This window comes from Pithys albifrons, chromosome 8, assembly GCF_047495875.1.
Source record: "Pithys albifrons albifrons isolate INPA30051 chromosome 8, PitAlb_v1, whole genome shotgun sequence".
Lineage (NCBI taxonomy): Eukaryota > Metazoa > Chordata > Aves > Passeriformes > Thamnophilidae > Pithys > Pithys albifrons.
Genome location: NC_092465.1, coordinates 28,530,485 through 28,554,787, shown reverse-complemented (window position 1 = coordinate 28,554,787; position 24,303 = coordinate 28,530,485). Strand labels below are relative to the sequence as shown.

Here is a 24,303-nt window from a genome sequence, read left to right as displayed (position 1 = left end):
CAGGTTACACTGTATGTGTGTGTAGTCACTGGATTCATCGCTGTCTGTGCTATGCAATAGGACATGGATTACAGTGAGTTCAGCAACTGTGAGGACTCCAGCTTGAGAAAAAGGTGCAAGCATTGTTTGATACTGTTTTGGATGTGTGTATCTGTGGCCTTTGCAAAGGTTTTGCTGGAGGACAGTCAGTTATTCAGCTGCTGTGAACCTACCACATTCCAAAACCATCAGTGTATCTGCATTCTTCTGCACAGGCTGACACTCTCAGAATATTGTGTATTATCTTACCCTAATACTAACAGTGAATGCATGTAAATAATTTATTACATTTATTAAGAGGAGAAGACTAATGAAAAACCTATGGGATCACATGCTGTAAAATTAACTTCAGCTTAACTGGAAAAAAATAGATGGTTGTTTTCTAAAATGGATACTTAGATTATAGTATTCATATTTAGGCCCTTCTGCAAAGGAAGGTGCTGAGAATTGAATTCTCCTACTGTATGTGCTGAAAAGGCACTAAAAGCTGTGACTGTTTTCTGTTCCAAAATCTCATTACCCTGTAGGATGTGGGGAGATACCCCACTGAGCTGTGGTGAGCCCACCCACTGTGCCCTGGCCTGCGAGCACCAGTGAAGCAAATGAAATGCAAAATGTTCAGGTTTGAGTTTGATCTGTGTTGACATGCCCAAAAGTAACCACTGGTTCCCCCAGAGTGTTTATGGTGCAACCTGTGGGTGTTCTCCCCTTAGCCAGGTGTGTAGTGAGTCCATCACTGGGAGCTGGAGCCAGCGGGAGGAGGGAGGGACGCTCTGTGGCCCAAAGTTGCTGTACCAGAAAAGAAAAAAATACACTGGTTATCAAATTATGTGAGTTGTTTAGATATGAGATTAGCATAATCTGTCATATAGTGACTTTTTTCCATTTATAATAGGTTGCAATTATGAAATATTCTTACTTTAAATTATATTTTTCCATATAAAATTCATTTGGTTCATATCATAACTGCCTCTCCAAACTTATCTGCATATGTCATTATAATTCATAGTTTTCTACTAAGGTAGCCCCAAACTAATCAGCACTTTACAAGCTAATCAGCTCATACTGTCACAAGTGGCATAATGCAAGTAATTATGCTTTAATTCAACTTCTAAACAAGGAGAAGAAAAAATCAGATTGAAGAAAAAGAGGCTTATCATGAACTCATGAATTGCAATCTTGATTAATGGAGGGTCTCTGGGAGAAGATGGGGTTAAATGTCTTGCCTGTGACTCTTTGAGTATGATAGAAAAATAAGCACACACACTCCTGTGGTATGTTGACCCAGCCCGGAGCCAAGAACCTTTTATCTCCAGCATCTTCTCCTAATCAAATCTGTTATCACATCCACATATTAAAAAAAAAATCTTTTCTCTCTTAGACCATCTCACTATTAAATATATATGTCCTGGCTTTCTATATGTTTTATATACCTGTTCTTCACTGTGTTCTTGAATCCTGGTCAACATATGGACAATAGTTGTCTCTGTCTAATATTTATATAGAGATCTCCAAGGAAAGATGGTATAAGAACAAAATAGTTTTGCTAGAGAAGCTAACTCCTGGTAGGGCTTTGTTTTAGAAAAACCCTTCTGTAGTTTGGCTGATAATTCAACACGACTGAAAGAGAAAACCTCTGTAACCTTGCCAGACAAGCCAGGTGAGAGGGGAACCTTTCAAAGGAAAGGGAAGTAGTAAGAGTTCCACCATTGTGTCAGAAATGAACAATATAATGTCTACCCTGTGTCAGAAATCACAAGCCAAATAAACCTTATTTTCCTGGAAAGCAAATTAATACCAAGCCAGAACCTTCATCTTATTCAGCACTGGTATGAATTATTTTTAACTTGCTCTCATAAGGCTGCTTTAAGAGGCAGTCAATAACTCAATTAGAACTTCTCTTCCATTAGATTTTGTGTTTGAGGAATAGGTAGATTAGATTTCTCTTGAATATTTGACTGTGCCATTTTGCAGAAATGATGAATGCCTTAAAAAGGGGTATATCAGGATAAGACCTAGACACACACAGCCTGTCAGCACTGTAGTTTAACTTGGAAATGAAACTGAGAGCACAGGGTTGTAAATGCAAAACCTTTCCTATTTCTCTGAACTGAATCTAGTGTAGTACTCAGGATTTTTTCATGTGCCAAGAAATTCTCCATGATATTGGAATTTTTAATCTTATTGTTTTTAGAATTTACCTATTCTCTAAAGTAACACAACTAAAGTTATCTAATGAGATACAGATATTTTAAACCAGTTAAAATACATATCCTTTTGTATAATATACAGTGTCCTTTGGCAACGAGTTCCACCAGTTTAAGTCCCAGAGATTAACAGGATTTAAATATCATTAAAATGTAGATGGTGAAATCAACTGTTATGTATGCTTTTTAAGATTAGGGTATATACTCCTGAACTCTACAGCTGGAGGATCTGAGAAGAAATCTCACTTTTATGAGGTCTCCAGTGAAACCAACTGGTCAGCCAACCAGACTAGAAATGGTTTGTTTTTCAGGATGTGTGATGTGCAACCTGAACGTGAGATGGTCACTCTTAGCTACATTCAGAAAGCAGCTGGAGGCTGGCCCAGGGGGCCAAATGTATGTAATCTACATTTGTGTAATCTTTGTTTATGCCTGGGTATGTGGGTAAAGTGTTCCTGAAACTGCATAATATTAGATGTTGAAGGATTCTTCAAATACCTTTACTAATGCTTGCACATCTGGGTAGTTGCAGTAAATTCAAACGTTTTTACGTAAAATGTGATTTTTTTTTCCTTTAATGCTCCGTGAAAGCACAGTACTAAATAAATTGCCTCTTCCTCTGCCCAGCATCTGGCCCCAGAGATCAACCAAGCACACACACAGCTTCTCACTCCCTCCCCTCACCAGCTCTTCACATGGGGGAGGAAATAGGAAAAACAAAATCAGGAAAACTTGTCACAGGAGATAAAAGCCAATTTAATAGGTGAGGAAAAGAGTGGTGTGGGGGGAAACAAGTGAAGGAAAGGAGATGGCACACCACCTCCCACTGGCAGACTGCTGCCAAGCCAGACTCTAAACAGCCACTTCGGAAGCAAAAAAAAATCCCCACCTATTTTTTCTTCCAGTTTTATTTCTGAGCTTGAGAATACATGGGATGGAATACCCTGGGTCAGCTGTCCCAGCTGCATGCCCTGCCAGCCTCTTGCCTCCCTCAGCCTAGCTGTGGGAGTGTGGTGGGAAACAGAGGTGGCCTTGACACTGTGCAAGTACAGCTCAGCAATAGCCACAACACTGGGGTGTTGTCAGCACTGCTGTAGCCACAGATCCAAAGCACAGCACCATGTGGGCTGCTATGAAGAAATTTAACTCCATCCCAGTCAGATCCAGCACAACCCTAAATCATACTACTTTTTTTTTTGTTTACCTCTGTATATCCTAGTTTACAAATTCAAATTTTCTATCTTCTTTGAGATTGTTTTCTCACTGTAGCGACATTGAATGCTCAGGTGGTTGCCACATTTCATTGCTGCTGTGACTCCTTGGCCTATTCATTGTCATGTTATTTCTGTCTTGTTTTTCACTAGCACACTGAGGCCCATAATTGCTTATGTTATGAGCAAAATCTGGTTTACTTATTTTGGCATTCTTATTGGTGCTTGTGTAGCTCTTCACAGGTTCTTCAAGACTGTTCATTTAAGGCCAACAGGAAAAGTTACTAGCCCTCTTTGTTCGGTCACCAAATGCCTTCCAGATTTCTCTCTTTTATAATTGTCTTTCTGTCCAGTAGCTCCAAGTCATCTCTGTTATGACAGACATCTGCCTTTGTCTTGGCAGATCATGGCCTTGCAAGCACATAGAACATGCTCACTGTATTCCAGTTGTCAAAATCATTGCTGTGAGGTTCTGGGGCAATGTTGCATCCCCATTACAGTTTACCACCAGACAAGGTGTGTCTGGATTTTAATCAAATTGCCGGGTATAATGCCTACCTCTAGACTTTGTGTCACTGCATGTTTGCATATACTCTGTGTTTTTCTTAGAGCATTTGTGAGCAACTTATTTTTGCCTATACTCCTATGATTGGAACCCACTTAATTCCTTTAGTTTCTCAATGTCATTATAAAAATTTGACATCCCACATGCACAACAGTTCTTTCAAATTATCGCTTTGGAGCAGCTGGATGCCAATTCCACTCCCTAATTCACAGTGCTAAGGAGCCTTTGTAACCCTTACTGGCCTGCAGGAACAACCCCAACCTTGCACTAACCCACTTGTACCTATTACCCTGCCAAGGTCTCCTTGCCCAGCTTCAGATGTTCCTTGTGGCTGATTCTTCTTCTCAGGTCAGTTATAATCTCCTCTACAGCTTTTCTGCCTTTCCTTTCATGTCTTTAGGTTAAAAAAAAATTATTGTGCTCTGTTTTCACATGGAGTGAAATTAGTCATACAATTTGCCCCCTTCACCTGCCTTAGACGAAAGCTATTACAAATACTTGTTGGATCTGAGGAAAGGAAGTCTTTTGATTTGTTTTCCTTTCCTTGGCATCTGTGGCTTGGGACTTTTGAGCTACTCCCGAGACTTCTCTCTGAGAACAAAACATTTTTCAAATTTCATCATCTTTGAAAGAAATGAAACATTTCAGTAACTTTAAATTCAAAACTACTAATGATATTATCCATGGAGTTTGTACACTGTCCTGAATGTGGAAGGTGCACTACAGAAAAGAGATCAGTGAAGTGCCCTGATCTGAAATGTAACTGGGAAAAGTATTACAGGACAAGACGAAGATTATTGTGGAGGGATTGTGAATCTTGGCAGTGATGAGACTGTTGACTGACAAGTTAATCTAAATATGTTGAACTGGAACATATTCTTTTTTATTGATTTAATGTTGTGTTGCTGTTTATACATGTACTTTTTTGGGTGTATATATAAAGTAGGTCACAAGTTTTTGCGAGAACTAAACAAAGAACTTGAGCCTAGAGAAGCTGGGATAATAGTGAAAGCTAAGAAAATACAGCTAATGAGATGAAGTGAGAGAAAGGGACTTCTTAGTCTTAAAAAGAAAAAACAAGGTGGAGATAAAAATGAAAATACAGAAATTGTTTTAAGGAGAACAGTGATAAGTTGTCCTTCCACTGCCATGGGGAAATTAGTTTAATACACAGGAAGGAAAGCAGAAGTCTGATATGAAGAAAGATTTTCTGATTATACAGGCTTTGGAATGCTGGAGTATTGAAAGAGGCTGAGGAACTTCCCTCAGCAATGCTCAACAGACACCTGCCAGGATGGGCAGGTCTGCTCTGGGAATCTCTTCTGCATCCATCTCTTTTCTTATACTAACTCGACTTTCAATGCTACAGTATAGGCAAGATGTTCCCCACTTATGCTGTCACAGAAAACTGATTCTTAATATTTTTAATGTTCAAGTAATAACAACAGAATAAACTTTGTCTTCTAATTTTTTTTCTCTTTCTTTTGAATTCTTACCTTAGGGACATGCCACACCTTCCCTCATTCCATTCAGTTTTGTTCACTCTCACAATTTTATTATGATTTTTGCACTGTATTATATTTTTCTGAAAATTCCAGCTCCTTGGCAGCTATGATCAGGTGAAATGTTGCTTCTGGTCTTTCTAAACTAGTAAAATAAAATTATTAATCATGGGAGTGTTTCAATAATAGCAAACATTGAAAAAAAAACCCATCAAAGGTAAACAAAGTACTTTTAAAAGACTGTTTGAAGACAAACTCATGCTTTTGGATATGCCTGGACCACAATTTTTGAGGTAGGCAGTGCTGAGCCCGTCTAGACTGTCCTAAGTTATTTTAATGTATTTTCCCAGTGTTTCAGATAGGGGAGCTGACTGCTACTTACATGACTTCTTGCTTCAGTCCTTCATAGCAAACAGGAAATGTCTCTACTTTGTGCAAATAGGAAAAATGCCAACTTCTGTCAAAGGAAGAAATAAGATTGTCAGGACATGGGTTTTGTACATGGAGAGAACTTTATCCTGATATGTTGCTTTCATTGAAATCTCTGGGTAACAGTGAGCTTGCTGGGAGCAGCTCTGTATTTGATTTACATAATTTGGCTTTTTAATTTACATATTTTTGTATGTATTGCAAATTATTAAGAAATATTTCTGCTCTGCATATAAGCAAAACCCAAGCGTGATACATTTGGCTCTTTCCTCTGAATGTCAGTATGTAATAGCCATAATTTATTGTTTTCTTTAATTCTGTATGTGTACATTGTAGGTTGATGTAGAAAGATGTTTCTCCTTTGTTTATCTTGTACTTACAAAAATATTTTTAAATCTATTTGCTGATGACTTTAAAAACATGTATTTTCTTGTTTTCAGGAAGTTCTGAATCCCAGACTTCTTTTAGTATCTCAACCAATAAACTATGCAAGAGATAATTAATCAATAATTATTATACATCTAATGTGTTCAGGAATTGGAGCTAAAATTCTCCCTTACTAAAGTAAGTTGCCTTTAAAGGGATTAGATTTTGATGCTGGCTTATTTCCTTTCCTAGCATTGAACAGAAAATAAATTTTTCTTATGAACTTCATTTACCTAAGGCTGAAATATTATAATGCTTCCATAACTTGTTGAAAGTCCTTTTGAAGTTTGCAGAAGTAGAACGAATAAGATCTCTAGTCTGGCCCAGTGTTTCTGCAGGAGATCCCTCTGAATAACCACTGGGATCATAACACTCTTTAGGCTTGCTTTCTTTCAAACTCTGGCAGCCTCACAGCAAAACCAGCCAGGATTAAGTCATTCTCCTCCTCCTCCCAGTGTCTCTCAAACTTTAGTGTTTCAGTTCTGCAGAGGGCTTAGGAGTCTGGCCTTGATCCATGCAACTGTTTGGGCTTTGGGAGTTGTCACCCATATAAAGTGACACACTCAGGTACTGTTGGGCGTTTCCGTGTTCAAACCCTGAAAGATTAAGATCTTGATCCTGGTAATTTCCACCATGCCAGAAGGAAGGTGCCCAAGCAATGTATTTCTGGGAACTGGGAGAAGCCACACTGCACACTTTCTTTCTGGTCATTCTTTCTGAATCATCAGTGACTGACTGACTCTGAGAAATGAGACACTGAGGCCAGATCTGTGATCTGGCCTTGTACCACTGATGTTAACGGTTTCAAATGCTCTTTTCAGACTGAAATGTCATTCCCTCAGCTGACAGAAGGTGTGTCTCCTAACCTTCAGCCTAGAAATGAGCATTGCTTTATTTTGCCAAACCAATAATATCTGAAAACCATGAGAATGACCAATATGCCTTCAGTCCTGGGGTTGCAAACTGCCAGGTTTCCAGGGCACAGAAGGTGGAATCCAGTGGCACCAAGGGTAGTGGGCCCCTTAGCTTTCATGGGACCAAGTCTTTTAGATGATAGGTTCAAACTTTTACTGCCCTGCTTATCTCTTAACTCTTCTATTCCAAACAAAAAGTGGGAATCAATATTTTAATAAAACATATTTAATAGGAGATGTGAAACACTAAGAGAAATACACTCACTGGTATGAAGAAAACTCCCGCTGTTTTGAACCATTTGTGAGTTGTACCTAATGTCAGTCCCATGTGTCTGATAAAATTAGGAAAGGTCTTGATGTCTTACGAGAAGTTGCTGGTTTATGCAGAGCAAATATTCCTAGGATATGTGTTTTTCCAGACCTCATTTGTGGAGTGATTGTTCTAATTATTGTTAAATACAGACAGAAACTAACAATAAATATAACTGTAGTGAAAGACTGTTTCAAGAACTCTCATAGAAACCTCTCTGTTCCATCAACTATCAGGTCGGCTAGCAATAAATCACACATTCTCAGTGACAGTTGAATATCTCTTATCCGGAGTGATGCTCAGGCAAGAGTAAAAAATGTCAGAGAACATCACATTTGGTGAAACTTGGATGTCCTTCCTGGGTTTGGATTCAGTGCTCCACTTTAATGGAAATTTTCTGAATAAACATTAAGTAACAACTGATTCTGAACCTCCAAATGTGACCCAGTAATACTTACCACTTATGTGTTCAAACTTCCAGAGCTCTTCTGTGGGTCAAATCTTGAACACAAAGGGGCTATTGAAGTGAGCATGATTTGGTCAATTAACCTGTGTTAAATTAAATCTTTGCGTGCAAGGCAGTTGGAGACCGGCTGTGGGTTTGGAGAGGGGTTACTCAGATTCAGCAATTCACAATATGCTGAGAATCCCACAGAGGTTGTATTCAAGAACAGGCCTTGTCCGACTCCTGCTCCTCATGGAATAATAAATCACACAGAACTTTCTCAATTGGAAAAACATATTAACATGTCTGCTACTCCATCTGGAGAGAATAAAATCATAATGTTCTATGATAAATTGCGTATATTTCTTGTATACATACCACTTGTGAGATATTTTTTCCCCTGAAGTTGAAACCACAATGACACATAGAAACAGGTTTTTATAATGCACCATCCATGGAGACTGGAGGAATATTAAGGATTAATTAAAAGCATAAGTCACCAAAGTTGATTAGAATGCAAACTAGGTCTAATTTCATGCAGGAGCCATTAAAGGCAGCCAAGGTTGTAGCAGAGACAAAAAGGCTGAAGAGCTGCTATATTTAGATGAAAAAATACACTAAAGCCAAGAATCCCACAAAAGGGAGATGAAGGGGCAAAGTGACAAAGGCAATAGGAAGCACAAACCCAAAGTGGGGAATTCTGTTGCTGGATTTCAGTCACACTGAAGGCTTTTCTGGTGACTTACCAGTGCAAGCTAAGAAAGATTTGGTCAGTCTTGCTTAACGTCAGCTTGATCCTGCTCTCATGCAGGCAGTCCATGTAGTTCTGCCACACCCCATTTAGCAGACAAGATAGAGCCAAAGTGTTAGCAGTGGCCCCTGCAAAATGAATTCTGTGGTACAGTGACATTCTGATTGTCAACCTGGGAAGGCCATTTCCAGGTAGTTTGAATTGTCCATCATGCTGGTTCTGCTGGTGCTCTCCCCCAAACGTACCCTGTGACAGTAGCTGCATAGGAAGAGAGCCCAGGTTTTCTGCTTATACCACGTGAAGAGATGTATAGACACACCTTTTGTTTAAATTGCGAGATTGTGGGCAGCAGGCACAAATATTTCTTCTTCAAAAATTAGCATGACATGATTTGGTTTGCTTTTCATAAAACTTTTGATATCATTCCTGTGTTGTGGTTATTAGCAATTACCATGCTGCTTTCCCCTTCCCCCAGAGCTTTCTACCAGCTAATGGCAACTTCACATATTAATTTCTAGCACCATCCCTGTAGTCAGCTCTGTCATTGCAATTGCTCAGCCATTCGACTCACTGTGGTTATTGGTTTGATGGATTACAATCAGGATTTTGATCCCAGAGCAGCTTTGCAATAGCAGTCAATGCTGAACATAAGAAATTACATCTTCCTGAACCCATATTTAGCTAACTGCCAGCATCTCACCTCACTTGACCACTGTGTAGGTTTCTGTCTTTTTAATCACAACACTTCATTAAGGGGATTGTAGCCAATTGTTGGTATCCCTGGAACAAGTATCAGAATTGCATTTTACTGTACATTTAAGTCCCGCATTAGATTTTATTCTAATTCTGATGTTTTCTCCCTCTGAAGAGCCATTTTAGAAGACATATGTATAGGCTTGTCTTTTCTTTGTTGCTTTGTGTTGTTTGAGGTTTTGTTCTTTGGAACGCAGCTGTTCCTTTACATAATTTAGTTAAAATTAAAAGCTGCTTCCTAGCCTATTTCATTACTGCTCAGTACTTCTAGGGCTTAAGGGTTGATATTGCACATAGTCAAGTTTGCAATCCTTAATTTACAGCTGTTACAGAAACACAAACAACCAGCAAGTATTTGATGAGGTCCTCTTCATTAGTTCTCATAGGGAATATAAAACTTTGGGAATTTTGACACAGATATAAGTGCTATCAAATCTCCAAAGTCCTGGAGATCTCATGGGTGGCAAGGATGAACCTGTTAAATCCTGAAGCAAGATCTATGAACTAGAAAATAACAATGACATTGTCCCAGTTTTGTTTAGACATTCCCCATCATTTTGAGAGCTCTCTGAGACATGCCTCCTCTCCTTCAGCTTTCTGTTTTTAACAAAAGAATAAACTATGATTGGCAAAATTGCTAAAATTCCTCAAGGAAGTGCAAACTTAGTCTCCATTTAGTAAGTTATTTGCATTTCTCCTTGAGTCTAATTTAATGAGGTGTAGGAGAGAGCAGAGTACTTTGAAACCCAGCTCAGCAGCTTCAGCATTTGTTCACATGAGATATTTGTCATGTCACTTGAAGATCTTTTCAATAAGTGAAGTTCACAAAGGCAGTCCATAATTTTTTTCTGTAGTTAATTCAATTTTCCAGTTGTGGAGCTATACCGTTCAGCTTGTGGTTTGTAGAGATGAAGGTAAAGGTTTTGAACTGTGCCTGCAAAACAACACCAGCTATTACTGAAACAACACTACTGCAGCTGATAGGCGTTGGATGTGGCATGAGAGCTGTGGGGTCTGCACACACATTTTCCACTGTTTTTTTCCATGCTGACTAGCCAGTTTAGAGTTCAAGTGGAATAATTTTTGCAACTGTAAACAATGATGCATACTGAAAAGCAGCTTTTTTAACATAAAAAACCTGTTCTACTTCAAAGGGTTTATTTAAAGCTGGGAGTCAAATGGCATAGCTGTTGCAGCCAGCAACTTCATTCTATCTCCTTTCTCCATTACTTTTTGCCTACCTCTGTTTCCTTGGGGAAATTAACTCTTACTTTGCTGTAGCCAAAACACAGCTTACATAGTGTTTGTGACATAATGGGGAGGAACTGCTAAGTACGCTGTTATTTTGTGGTCAGCTCAGCAGGGTAAACATGGATTACATGACAGGTTTTACAAGAGGGAACAGGTTGTTCAGGTAACTGTCTTCCAAGCTCTACCTGAGCAAACTACACTGTTGGGTGGAGAAGACCATCTGGATCTTTTATGATGTTCAAACACTCATGCACTGAACCTCTTGTCCAGGATGGTAAGACTTGCTGCCTCCTGCTTCCCCTGCATCCTCTCTGTCTTCTCAGCCTTCACTTCCAGTTGTTTTCCAACCTGTTTGTGGCAGAGTTCTGTTTCACTAAGCCTTGCTCTCCTGACTTCTACTTCTATTGTTTCTACTCAGGAATGATGGGAGAACTCATACCAGTAATTTTATGAGCGCAGCTTTGGTGAATGGGATTGGTGGAGGATTTTTTAATGAGAGAGTGACCGTTTATTCATTTGACTTGCATAGCACCAGATACAGAGCCAGCTCAGAAGTGGTCATGCTTCTTAGCTTATTTGTCTGTGGCATTCTCTGCCTCTATTTTTTATTCTTTAAACATGGTCTGAAGTGTCAGGGTCAATCCAGAAACACAATTCTGATGCCTCAGCTGCCTCCTCCTGCACCAGCTGTCCTATTGATACTGATATCCTGTTGGATAAGCAGATGTGAGGTGTGATGATGGCTGGTATGTTACATGTTCCTGACTACTCCTTTTCTGCACTGCACTTACTGTTTCACACACTTTCCTGGTGAATCTATTGCCATTTCACTGTACCCTGTTCCTTCTTTTCAGTCATGCATGTTCTGTAGGCAGCAGAAACATGCTGATACTTGTGCTTGTCTGTGAGTGACAAAAGATGCACATTGGGGGCTTGGGGCACATTTATCCCAGCAGAGTGTTTGCTCTGGGTTTTGTTTGATTTTTTTATGCAGGTTGTACTGCAAACAGCATAATCAGCCTCTTAATGTTCAGTTAATTTAACAAAAGGAGAGCCTTTTGTTCCACCTTTTTTTTTCATCAAACTTCATGTCAGATTGAGCTTTTAGGACACAATGCAAAATCTGGCCTCAAACTATTTTCTGTTAAGATCCTGAATTTGGAAGTCAACATTCAGTTCTGCTGAGGAAAGAATGGGGCAGAACAAAATGGTCTTTGCCTTGCTGTCATGGTAATGGCAGTGAAGTGCTGATAAGTAACAATATGCATCTATGTGTGAGTTAACTCCTTATGTATCCTTCAGGGAGAAGTACTCTGATACTGAATATAATATTTCTCTTAAAAATTTGTAGCCAGACTAAGGATTTTAATTAATAAGAGATTATATTCTTGTGTAATAAACTGTGTTGCAAATGGTACGTGTTTTTTGTATTCTAGAAGATTTGTAGAGCATGACTACAAAAGTATTGTCTGAATTCCATTACATGCAGTAGGGCACTTGTATAGAGGATAAGCCCAAATTTGGGGTTTTTTATACTGCATGTATACATATATATATGTCCCTTTTTCCATTTTGTCTTCTGTTTTTTTAATGTTACCTCTGTCTTCTCTTAGTCCTTGAGCTGTCCTTTCTGGTCTTTGAAAGTAGCAGGCTGTGTTCGTGCATTAAATCAGGTAACTGCATCTAGATGGATTTTATTCTTGTTTTAGCCAATGTTGTTTTAAGCAGATTTAATTTTAGGATAACTTCCAGCAGCTCCTGTAAGGTAGGCTCCTGGTGGAGGGCTGTGCTCAGTCCCCATACAGCCTTCCTGTGCAGCCCTGGGGAGACACTTTCCCAGCTGGGACCCTCTCCTTGCTGAATGGAGGTGCTGCTTTCCTTGTGCAGAGCCATGGGGGTGCTTTCCTTTGACTTTGGAGGATTTTGGATTCCATAATATGGAGCTTCACTTCAGTCTTTTCAGAGACAAACCAAATCTGTGCTTGGCATCATTCTGTATTAAATCTTAAGTTACTCTGGTAGTTCCTGAATCACTTTGCTGCCGTATTTTCTGCTATGATCATTGTACTTCTAAAGCACACTGCTGGTTGGTCAAACCTTGTTACCCCTTGGTTTTTTGATACCTTTTAGTTTCTCCTGTAATTATTATCTATGTTTTAGTACTTTCCTTTAATTCCCTGTGTGCTGTGTAACAATACTAAAGCTGTAATACTTGGGTTTATTGGTTGTTTCCAACTTGATTATATGTTTCTGCCTGTTGGCCAACCCTTTTTTCAAATACTGTCAGACGTCACTGTATCAACAACAACCTCAACTGCCAAACTCCTGAGTTCAGCAGTTAAATCATAATTTAAATGTGCCACTTTTGTTATTTACATTATTTCCCAGTTAGGTTTCATGTTGTTGTTGAAACCACAATTCAAAGCACTGAATATTTTTGCTTTTCTCTTTTTCCTTCTGGCTGGGATTATCTGGTGCAGGTGACTTCTTGATGTAAAGGAGACCAATGTCCATATGCAAAGCCAGTCCTTGAGTGTGGTCCCTACTTTGCATCGTAGGTATGTACCATACATTTGTTCATTACACCAATGTAGGTGCCAGTTAAACTCCCATATATCTCCAAATGGCAGGAGAATACTTTGTTATCAGATTCAGTGTTTATGGGGGATTGTCTTGATTTGTATGATTAGTAAACGTTACGGTGCTTTTTACCTCAAGAGTTTTGGGTTTTGTTCAAATTGACCCTGATGTGCTAATAGCAGAAAGTACATTATTCTCTATAAACTTGCCCAGCCCATCAAAGAAAGTTCCAATTGTTGTAAATTATTCTTCTTGGCAGAAGGGAGAGGAGGGCAAGGGCTGAAGTAGCATTTTTCACACTGCCTAGAACAGAACTCTAATGCAGAAATTGGAATTGCTACAATTTTTGTGGAACTTTTTTTTTTTGTCCAGTGGTGTGGGAGAAAGGATTATAAATAGTTTCAACTATAGATCATCTTGTACTGCAAAATTTGGAAGCAGATCCACATCTTTTAGATGTCAATTTTTTTCATATGCATGTGTCCTTAGCTCCCACATGGGATTAATCAGACACTTAGGACTGAATCCACTTTAGAGAAGTGGGACAAGATTTAGTAAGTAAATAAATTAATTAATTTAAAAGTCATGGTGCCAAATTAAAGATTCTCACAGAATTACAGCATTTGTACACCATATCCTCAAAGCTGGAAGAGCTTCCACACTGGACTATGACAGTACTAAGTTTGCGTGTTTTAGAGTTACAGTCATGCAAAAGAAAAGGACTTTTTCACTAAATTTTTTTCAGTCGGTGTTTTTGCTTTACCATCTACAGTCTCAGTACATCTTTTAAAGTCAAAAGGGAAGAAGTGACCTCTGTGTCACAAGAGCCAGCTCTCACAGCACCTCCCTTACTTGTGCCTGGGGAAGATGGGAGTGTTGGTTATAAAATGGAGACTGTAATGTTCACAAACTCTCATCTAGTTTATGAACCCTCAGATTTGATGCTCACACTATCAAGTCCAGAGAGAGGACAGCAATCTACTAATGCTACCAAATAACAGAAGTTCCCTGCTCCTTTGTTCCTGAAGTTTTGGGGTGGACCAAACCCTTTCAGAACATAAAGCAGTAAGCTGCTGGAATCAGACAATGGCAGAGTTGCCTCTGGGTTATTGAGGGTAGGTGGTTTTACTTTTAGGCAAGTGCTGCAGGAAAGTAACCCAGGTAACGCTTTGGCTGTTCAGGTCATCCCTGCACTGGGAGTTTTCATAGTTTAACTTCAGGCACCTGTCAGCAAAACAGCATCCATCTCTGGTGATCATGGGGCTGAAGGCTCCTGCAGAGTCAGAGGGACACCTGTAGCTTGCCTGGCCCCCCAGGCACTGGCTTAGGCACTCAAGTTGGATGCCTGAAGCTAAACAGTGAGACCAGCCCCTATAGCCCAGGATCTAGTCCAGCCACAGATAAGGAATCTACCACTGCTGCTAGTGAAGGTACCTCTTTGGCTGTTTCTTTAGTGCTGAGCACCTGCCAGCACCCTGAATGAGTGGTGGAAGTCCTCAAAAAGACAAGCATTAACCCAGCTTTGACATTGTAGGACTGCAAACCATTATCAGGAACTTTTCCAGTCAACCCATAGCCTTTTTTTTTGAGGTTAGCTGATGTCACTGAGAGCTGTCTCTGTACTTTTCCCCTCCTTTTTGGATGCTCCCTCAGGAGCAGGGAGGCTGTGGTCTCAAATAATTCCATATATAAGTATAGAACATTTTTAATTTGTATACCTTTCTACCTGTTGATGAATTAAGAGCTTGTGCAAAAAGAAACAGAGAGAACAAATGACATCAAGCCTCATCTCATTCACACTCTGCTACAGCCCAAAATCTGATGCTGTGCAGAGTGTCCTTCTCTGGAGTCCTGGGAACCACAGTGAGGAAGAGGATGAGGCTGTTCACCCTGTGTGTTGCTCGAGCAAGAATGGGTGCCAAAGTAAGAGTCAGAATCCCAGGACCTGATATATCATGGTGCATTGTTAGCCGTGTTTGTTTTGGGGGCGTTTGGTAATTTTTCTTCTAGGTTTTGTCTCTCTATTTAATTATCCTTTTCATTACTGATTTCCTGACTTAATCTGAATGTGCATAAATCTCCACCACAGATTTATCATCTCTATAGAAAGCGCTTTCAGAGTGGTTGTGCAGCTTCCCAGAAAAGGGATACTGTTGGAAAATGAAGCTTTCAGATTCAACAATAAGCCTACTATTATGCTGATTTTTGCCAAGCTTTCCCTCACTTCTTTCCCATTTACTACAAGAGTGAGCTCAAGGCTTCTTTTTGTTTGTTTTCGAACTTCAGTCATTCTGAAGTGTTTACCACCCTGCTCAAGTCCACTCACTCTGAAACATTAGACACTACAAGATATGGCTGCATTGCTTCTGAAATCAGATAATGCGCAGGCTCTTTTTTTCAACTGCATGTTTCTGTGAAAGTTTTAACCAGCTTCTTTGCCAATCTTAACAAAAAAGTAAAAATAAAAACATTGCTTAGAATATTGCACTTTTGACTGTCACAGTCATTTGAGGACATTGTATTTTTAACCAAATATGAGATCTCAGAGAAGCAGTTGAAATCAGCTTTAATATAAATAATGTCATTGCAAAACAGATTTTTGTTTATATGTTATTTAGCCTGTGTGCTCATAACCATTTAATCAAATTCAGGTCTTGTCTGAGCAAACATAATGGCCATTGACTTATGTGTGGGTTGTGAATTATCCTTTCTGAACCTGACCTGCTTTAAAAGCCAAAAAAGCTCCCTTCCTTGATTTTTTTTTCTTGGGATCACACATGCAAAGGGAGAGGCTTTTCTATTTCTAAAATTTTTCTGAGTGTTAATACAACTTTCTACCAACAACATGTAGGAACCCTCTCTAGGGCTTTGGTCCATTGTGATTGTCAGAATTTTTTTATAGTTATCATGAATTTTATTTTTTTCTTTCCATGTTGATACTCTATATAATGCTCTTTGGGACTCCACACAGGGCCCTTGAAAGGACCTTCTGTCTTTTCTTTGCTTGGCTGCCTTCTCCTAAGCCGAGCATGTAAACATCTATCTCCTGAAGACATATCCCTGTTAATCACTTCTGGTGCCTCTCTTTGAACTTCTTTCCATTAACGTTGCAGTTTTTAACTGCTGTTAACAAAAGCCAGGATAAAATGTTATTATCAGCCCTTCTCCTGGTTTAAAAGACCCTTGTTACATTTATGCCCCAGATTAGCAACTGCTGTACAACATAAACTGTGTAATTTGCTGTTTTCTGTATCTTCACCCTCAGATCTGTTGCCAAACCACTGTGACTGTACCAGTTTATTTCCAAATTTTTTTGTTGAATCAATTTTCCCTTGTTGCGAGCCAGAAACAGTTTCGTGCCAGGGGAATGTGAACTGATTTAATTTGTTGCCAATTAACAAACGTTTTATCACTGAGTCTGGTATTGAAACCAACAAACAAATACGTATTTAGAGAGACACACCTCACCTCCCCTCCAGACCCCTCTCTCCATGGTCTCCAGTCCTGTTGCTGCATGTGGCACACAGTCCCTCTGGAGAGGCAGTAGAATTCACTGAATAGCAGGAGATGAGGTGTGTAGTTAGTGCAGCGGGAAGCACTTGGAGAACCTGCATCCTATTTCTGCAGTTGGGAAGTTCTCTCCACTGTTTCTTTCTATGCTACTGTCTCTTAACTGTAAGCCAGAAAAATTGGCAGTGACCTGATTCAGGTAGTACTTTAAAACTGATTGCCAAGAAAGAATCCAAAAAAGCTGTGGTACTATGGATGGAACTGAAGTGTTGGAGCCTGCCAGTCTTGTGGGAGCAGTAGGTGTTTGAAGAAGCGAGGAGATACAACGATTACATAGGGATATGTTTTATTACCTTTGTGTTCAGTTGGCTCCTGTTCCATCCCTTGCCCCAACAGTAATCAGGAGGGACAAGATACGAACCCATATCATGTGTGAGGGGTTTCTTCCCCTTCAGAAATGATGAATTTTCAAAGCCTGTATTGTGACATCCCTCTGGATTATTGCAGCTCATTATCTGGTGTTAGAGTGTGACATGTCAGTTTTCAAGGTCCTTGTCATGACAGTTCCTGGAGGTTCAGTATCAACTGGTTCTCAGTGAAAAAAATCTTTAAAGAAAGGAGGTGTGGTGTGGTATTTTTAGCCCAGGTCATTTCAGTAGTCTGGTCCATGGATAAATTTCATAAACTGAAGGGAATAACAGATTACAATGCCAGAATGGAGTCAGAGAGGTTGCAGGAGAGCAAGAAATCATAAAGGCACCTTTACTGCCAAAGTTACTACATTGTACAGTTACACCTGGATTATCTCAAAATCTTTGTCATGTAGACTGAGGTCTGGAAATTCCTTTCTTCTTTTGCAGCTGGGAAACTGAGGCCCACAGAAATTAAATGAGTTGTCTGGGGTCACATCAGAAATACGACCATGGTTGTGTAGGAAATTGTGAACTGAAGATTTAATGCAAAATCCAAAGTTGTTGCTCTGAACAGGCTATCTCACTTCTAATATAGCCCAAATGTTCCAGCCAGGATGCTTAAATGTTGTTATTATTTTACCTTTATCAATTACTAACCTCTACAGAGACACTGAACCACTGCAACGTGTGTTGACCCACAAGGTTCGCGCTGCTATTTGGCATAAATGGAAGATGAGAACTACACTCTGGGCAGCTGGTGTCCTCTTTTTGAAACTGTAAGCTCAGCATCCAGCCAAATATACTGCAAGTCAGTGCAGATTTGCACATTTGCTGCAAAAATTAAAAATCTGGAGGAGTAATGCTAAAATTCCTTCAATGCTGCTGTAGAATCTGTGTCACCTTGTCTGAAGATCAGCTTCTAGATATTGGCCCTCTACTCCCTAGAAAAACAAGTTGGCAGATGTTGTATCAGACTCTGTATGAAGGACTCCTGTTCCCTGAGGATTTGTTTAAGGGAGCTATTCACTGCAGAATATACATGTTCCCTTCTATGTTCCCATTCCAGCCCCTATTTTCAGTTGCTACAGATGGCAAATTCCTTGTGCCAGCTTTTGCATGCACCTAAAGGCTTCCCAAAGCTGTTATTCCTTCTCTATTTGTTTACAACTCAACCTCATACTTAGTGGTTTTCTGACTTGTGTTTAGTACCCAGACAACTCCCCCCTCAAAACTGTCCAAATACACCATTTCTCCCAACAGTCATAGATGAAAAAAACCCTCAGGAATTAATTTCACTGTACAGAGAGTATAAAATCTTTATTGGAAAATACATAAAATGTAGACCACTTAATTTTTATTGAACTTTTTAAAATAGATTTACAGTTAATCTTAAATAATTAAAGTCACTACTTTTTCAAAAGCTAAAAGTAAAGATCTGGAGTGAAGTTTCAGTTCAGGTTTTTCTTCCTGCTATGCTGTCACACAAAAACCTAAGCTATTTCTGGCTGTTCTTATTTTTAGATTGTTCTTCATATATCATTTACTGTCATTGAAATTAATGAGAAAATAAAAGGAGTGACCTTTGGCTGAGCACATACAGTTTATGCATGAGCTAAACAGCAGGATCCTTTTTCATTCTTCTTTTTCCCACATTCTCTTTCTTCCTTCTCTCCCCATCCAAATATAATTTGTAAAGCCTTTAGATCCTTTCATCCTATGTGTTTCCACTGTGTTCCTTTAGATGAGTCTCAGGTCCATGATTCACATCTATTCTCTTGTGCTGAAAGGTCAGTGGCACCCTTGTTTTATGAATATAATCCACCATTCTCCTGAACCTCAGGATAATTTCCAGAACTCCCAGGCAAAATTCATACAGCTCAGGCTGCAGATAAATTTCAGCACTATTATAAAGAGCACTGTTACAACACAAATACAAGCCTGTACATTCAAAGTTGTGTTGTTTAAAATAAACCAGTGTTTACTGAAGATCTGAATTGTTTTGAAGGCGTGACTCCTACTGAAATGGTAATTCTGAACCTGTGGCCTCACCGTAATGTTGAATATGTAACTCATGCCCAGCTTTCTGCAGCAGGCAGATGAGTCCATCCAACAGATGCTCACTCAGGGAAGCCACTGCGACTGATTAGAGACTGCCCTGTGAGGTTTCCTTGGGCACTGCTGCCACAGGGAACCATGCACTGTCACACCGAGGTTGTTCTCTGCCAGCCCACCTGCCTGCCTTGAGGAAACGCTTCAAGCTCTGCAGGTGGGTCAGGTACACTCTTATTGGAAATTGCACCTTAAATGATTTTCAATGCTGCACTTTGTGAATCCTTAGTTGGAAGTGATAACGCCCAAGTGCCACTTCCAAACTGCGTTTGAAGATGAAAGTGGTTTGTTTCCTGGCTGAGGGTAGGGATTTAAGTAGAGGTGTGCTGTGACCAGGAGAGTCTCCTTTGTTCTAGCTGGAAAAGAGGTCTGCAACCGTTTTAACAGGCAACACTATGATTTTCTAGTACTCATGGCACACAATGCTAATACACATGAGAACTGAAATGTGTTTGGGTTAAGGGAAATGCTGATTACAGTGTAAGGCACCAATACTGATAGTAAATGCAGCTTATATTTGCTTATGGAAAATTTGCTTTTTGTTGTTGTTCCAAGTGTGTGGTTGTACCTCTGCATTCTAGTGTTTAAATTTAAGTGGATAGTTATGTATTGCTCCTTTAGCTTTGTCTTAGCAGCCCTGACTGTGTACTCTATTGGGAGCTTTTAGGTGGTATTTTAAAACAGTAATTACTGAAAATTTTAGGTTTTTATATTCTCATTGTACACCACAAGTATTCACGGAGATTACAGAATGGGTCCAGTTGGAAGCGACTACAGCGGGTCATCTGGTCCAACCTCCCTGCTCAAGCAGGGTCATCCCAGAGCACATGGATTGCATCCAGACAGTTCCTGAATATCTCCAGTGCCAGAGACTCAACAACACCTATAAGCAACCTGTTCCAGCGCTCTGAAACTGCACAGTAAAGAAGTTCTTCCTCATGTTCAGGTGGAAATTCCTGGGCATCAGTTTCTGCCCCATTGCTTCTGGTCCTAATGCTGGGCACCACCGAGAACAGCCTGGTCCATCCTCTTGACACCTCTTCCCTTCAGGTACTTTTACACATCAATGAGGTCCCCTCTTGGTCATCTCTTCTGGAGACTGAAATTCATCAGCCGGCAGCGATTGACGTCGCCTGTTTCCTTTTGCTAAGCGAGAAGCTCGTGAATAGCTCTTTACAGGAGGGCAGCGGTGTCTCTGCGAGTCGCGGGTGGTTATTTGTGCGCGGCGAGAGGGACACACGTAAATTCTGTGGCCGCGGCTGAAGCCGGGGCCGGGAGGGCCGCTCCGTCCCACGGCAGCGCAGGGAAAGGGGCAGGGAAGAAGGCAGGGAGGGAAGGAGGAATCAATTCATCCCCGACCCTCCGGCCGCTGCCGCCGGTCCCGCCCGCGCCGCCGTTCCCCGCGCGCTGCCCGGGGCGGGCCGGGGGCGGGGCTGGCGCGGGGCGTGTCCCGCGGGGCGGAGAGAGGGAAGGAGGCAGAGCCGCGGTGCCACGGCCCCGGGTCCGCAGCCCCTGCTCGGCCTCTGACGCGGCCGCACCAGGTAAGGCGCTGCCCGAGCCTCCCTTGCGCGGGGCGACGGAGGGTCCGTGGGGAGCGCCGTGCCGAGGGTGCCGGGGAGGGAGGGGTGCGGTGCCGTGGCGCCCCACCCGCTGCTCCATCGCCCCGGGTCCCGGAGGAGGCGGGCGGGCCCCTCCTGGCGGCGCGGGGACCGCAGCCGGCCCGGCCCCGGGACCCGGCCCGGCCCCGGGACCCCGCCCGGCGTGCGCCCGCACCAGCCCCGCCAGCGCCCCGGGGCCGCTCGCCCTCGGCCGCCGCAGCCCGAGCGGGGCTGGGTTGGGCTGGGCTGGGCTGCGCTGCTCGAGGCTGCTCCGCAGCTGCCCTGGCCATAAATGATTAACTGCGCGCCCGGAGCCGGGTGTTGCCGAGCGCAGCCCGTGCACGGTGGGCCGGCGGCGCCCCCGTTCCTGAAAAGCGCCCTGCGCCCCGCACGGGTGCGGATCGGATCGCTGAGCAGCGCCCGCGCTCCGCCAGGTGGGGACGGGGCTGCTGCGCCCCGGCTGTGCTGCTGCGCTAACCCACCCCTTTGGGTGTTCGGGTTCCTTGAACTGCGCCAAGGTAGAAGACCGCCACGGTGATAGGGTAATTTGGTGTTGCTGTTGCGCTGGTTTTGTTGTGGTTTTTTTTTTGGTTTTTTTTTTGTCTTCGTCTGTTTTTTTACTGTGCATAAAAAATTAACCATTAGGTATGGAATTCGTTGATAAGCAGTGGCAGCTGGAAGTATTTTATTCACTATCAGAATGCAATGTGCAATGCCTTCTTTGTTGAGCTGTAAATTAATAGTATAAGCTTCTTCCCCACCCTCAGCCTCGTCATTCTGAGATGTGAATTGCTTGTACTACCAGATTGGTTTCTTTAGGAGAGCTAAGAGGCACCACAGAAAATCCATCTGTTTCCTTCCAGGTCACATTCCACTGGTTTGATTTGGTTGATTTCAGCTTGAAAATGTGCTTCAAGGCAACTAATGGTCTTCTGTGGGAATTCTCTTTTGTTAACTTTCAAACTTGAATTACCAATGTATGCATAAAACATCTCTCTTCTGTTTTTTGAGCTCCTGATGCAGTCAGCGTTTTCCATAACATGATGATTCAAGAAGGTAAACTAAAAACTTTCTACACAGAAAGTGGAAAAGACTGCTGCATGCAGCATGTCAGGTTAACTAGGAATGTATTTGTACTGGCCATGAAAGAAATCGTTGATAGTAACCTGTTGAATGCCACTAGCTAGAGTCCTCAAGCTGCTGTGGGCAGGACACTGTGCCCTTGCCACAATTGTTTCTGTGAATGCACTCAAACCATGTAAGTGCAGAAGGATTTTTAGGTCAGAACAGATTGATGAATTTTGTGAGGCACCATCCCAAACTGCTGGAGCTGAACACTGCTGTTAGGCTGTGACTGTTCTCCCACTAATTGTGTTATGGGAGTGGAAGGAGTTTGGCCCTTTATGAGAACAGCAGGGTCTGTTAAATGTAATGAGACGCTAATCAAGATAAGGCTTGTACTCTGTCAGGTGCTGTATAACCATACAAGGAGTTAAGGTCACAACTTTAGAAAACTTACTGTATAAGAAAGTGTTATGATTAAGATGAATTAAATTAAGTGCCTTTCTCAGGGTTATCCTTCAGTGGAGGGTCTTCTTCCACTGTCCTTATGCCCAGACAAATGCCTAAGAAGAAATGTGCTTGGGAATTACTGTTTTGTCTGACATCTAGCAATGAGCCTAAAAATTGAACACAAGTATCTTTCTGTGCTGAGGGAGGTTTGGTTCTGAATTTAGATCAGTTATTCTTATCTCATCCTTCTTGCTCAGAAAAAAAACAGAAATGAGGCTATGTCAGGATACTTCCCTGCTGTTTCCAAAGTTCTAAAGAAATATATGTCTGAAACCCTGTATTTAACAGAAAACACCAAAAGAGGCCAATGGCCTACAGTGTGTTTTCTATTTTCTTCAAGTTTTTCTCTAGCGGTCATGTAAGTACCAAAGCTATGTCTGTCAGCAGTTGTAGGCAACCTGTATTTGGTATTAATCCCCCCAAACTTATATTTGTGTTCGTTTTCACCCCCACATGTAGGCTCTGTCAGTCTAGGGACTGTGTCTCCTGGTGTTTTCAGAGGCTGTGTCTTGGAGGTCTTTGGACCCTTTTATAAGCAATGTTAGTCATGCAGGATACAGAAAAACTCCACCTCAGTCATTTTCTCGAAACAATCTGGTGTGGTGCTTAACACATCCATAGGAGAGGTCAAACTCCACTTTGCACTGTGCACTGGAGGATAAAAGTAGAGCTGTGTAATGACTTGGAGCAGAAGACCCAAGGGCAGTGAGTCTTTGCACAAAGATCTATGGAAGAAAAATAACTTACACTTAACTGTTAATTGTAGATGACTTAGAGCTAATATTGAGGTTTCGATTGTCTGCGTTGCTCCAGAGAAATAGGACTCCATGCCTATGGCTGGTGCTGCTGTCTCCTCCATGTATTTCTTTGCCGTTCCAATCCTTCAGTTTGTCTGTTCTTCCTCCTGCCTTCCCTCCTCAGGTGCTCCACTAGCTTTCTTCACTAGCTGTCTCTTCTAATACGAAAACAAATATAGTTAGCTTCAGTAACAAAGTACTTTTATTTTAGACTGGGCACCTTCCCCTGCTAGTAGCTGTTGGAAAGCAATGCTCCATATCATTATTATATCAAAGAATTTAGTCCTGAATTTCACTGAGATTAGCAGAGAGCTTTGCATTTCACACCTCTATTGCCCTGGGGGTTTCTGAGCACCTTGAGCTTCAAGAAGATGGTGCAGCATTTTCTCGCCTCTACTTTGCATTTGCAAGATTCTCTTTACAGTCCTGAGAACTGTAAGCTGCTGTTTTGGGGAGCATGAGATGGTGGGGTGTGTAGTTACCTTGCAGGTATATTTGTTGTGGCAGGACTTTTACTTCCGATGTATTCAGAAAGGGGCATCACGGGTGCTTCCTGCAGTAAAGATTTTGGCACTGGTAGTGCAGTCTGGTAACGTGCCAAGGACCAGCTCCTTGCCTGATGTAACTTGATGGGGTGGTCAGAAGAGCTAAATCCAACCGGCACTTTGACTAACAGTGTGTGCAAAATACATTGTTTGGTTTCGGGTTCCATTAGTGGGAGCACAAGGAATATAAATTTTGGCATGTGGCAAGAAGCTGGGGAGTGAACACTGATGTTTTTTGGTTGTTTAGTTTCACAGTATGTGGGTGGAACATAGGGGTGAAGAGGGCAAGTCTGACAGCTGTGACTCTTGTTTCTGAATGGGAGTACAGTAATTCCCTAGTTCTGGGTATGGGCTAGAAGAAATCTGGTTTAGTTTA

The 24,303-nt window shown here is 41.5% G+C and overlaps 1 protein-coding gene across 7 annotated transcripts in view; it reads left to right on the top strand.

Moving 5' to 3' along the window:
* The first annotated feature begins 19,487 nt into the window (after positions 1 to 19,487).
* SPATS2L (spermatogenesis associated serine rich 2 like) overlaps positions 19,488 to 24,303 on the top strand; it is an 87,130-nt gene continuing 82,314 nt past the window's right edge. The window contains exon 1 of one of the 7 annotated variants that reach the window (XM_071562531.1): positions 19,488 to 19,572. The gene's annotated coding sequence lies outside the window, so the exon portion shown is untranslated. Of the gene's footprint in view, positions 19,573 to 20,867; positions 20,957 to 21,379; positions 21,532 to 24,303 lie in introns of those variants that run through there. The other 6 variants (XM_071562534.1, XM_071562528.1, XM_071562526.1 and 3 more) reach the window with 6 other exon arrangements.